The sequence below is a fragment of the Echinops telfairi genome, unplaced genomic scaffold (genome assembly GCF_000313985.2).
Source record: "Echinops telfairi isolate 266 unplaced genomic scaffold, ASM31398v2 ScPeMD7_5805;HRSCAF=6673, whole genome shotgun sequence".
Classification (NCBI taxonomy): domain Eukaryota; kingdom Metazoa; phylum Chordata; class Mammalia; order Afrosoricida; family Tenrecidae; genus Echinops; species Echinops telfairi.
This window is the reverse complement of record NW_022109704.1, coordinates 976,803-977,820: the sequence shown is the minus strand read 5'-3', so window position 1 is coordinate 977,820 and position 1,018 is coordinate 976,803.

Below are 1,018 nucleotides of genomic sequence, written 5' to 3'. Positions count from 1 at the left end.
TATTTTCTTTCGTAGAAGTTCAGGAAGGGAATTGCAAGCCTTGTTAAATTTATGGTAGAGAGTCGTCGATCATCCCCCTGAGGCATAACTATTTGTGCTTAACCCCTGGGTACTAATTTCTTAAAGTCCCTGTTGAGAGAGGGATATTGGGTCAATGCAGGGTAACTCCATATCACAGTACCTGAATTATTCACGTGTACAGAATCAAGTCTTTTGTCGATGGACATTATTTACACAAACAATGGGGGCTAATTGTCAGGGAAATTTATGATAATAATCACTGAGACTGTCTTCCATAGCTTTGATGTAATAATGCATATCTTAATACTACATATTGTAATAATACATATCTTAGTAGGGCAAGGTTGGAGCAAGACCATGTTTGTCCACCTACCAACAGGTCACCAATCCCGGTGCCACTGTCTTTTACTTCCTAAGACACCATGTCTAATTATAATCTTTTAAGAAAACAAAAATCATGAAGAATATTTTTATTACAGGTCAATTCCCTTAGGACTGAATGGAGAATAATGGGTAAAAAAATCAACAACAGAAATCAATCACTTGACCATTTTATTATCAATTTTAATACAATATTTCCCACAAACTATGTGGATAAACATCTCGAAGACATTCGATGGAATTAAGCACACTTTAGATTTGCATTATCTTTCTCATGCTCACAATTATTTGAGACTGAAGCTTGTGTAATCAGTGGGATTTAATATAAGTTTGTTCAATGAATAAAGTAACGAATGAATCCTTGCCATAGTTTAGTTATTTTGGGAACTCAGCAAGAGTCCCGAGTTTACTTTATTTAGACATTAGAAATCATAATTATTTTAAACTATTCTGATATCTGAAGCTCTTTTGAGGGATATAACTTTAGGATAAACTTGGAATCCCTGTTTTTGTACAAGTTATTATCTCTGTGGTTTTGTCTAAATAAGACAGGCTGGATGAACAATCTGGAGGAGAAAACAACCAACCGACAGTTCCAGGGGGACATGGGAGAGGG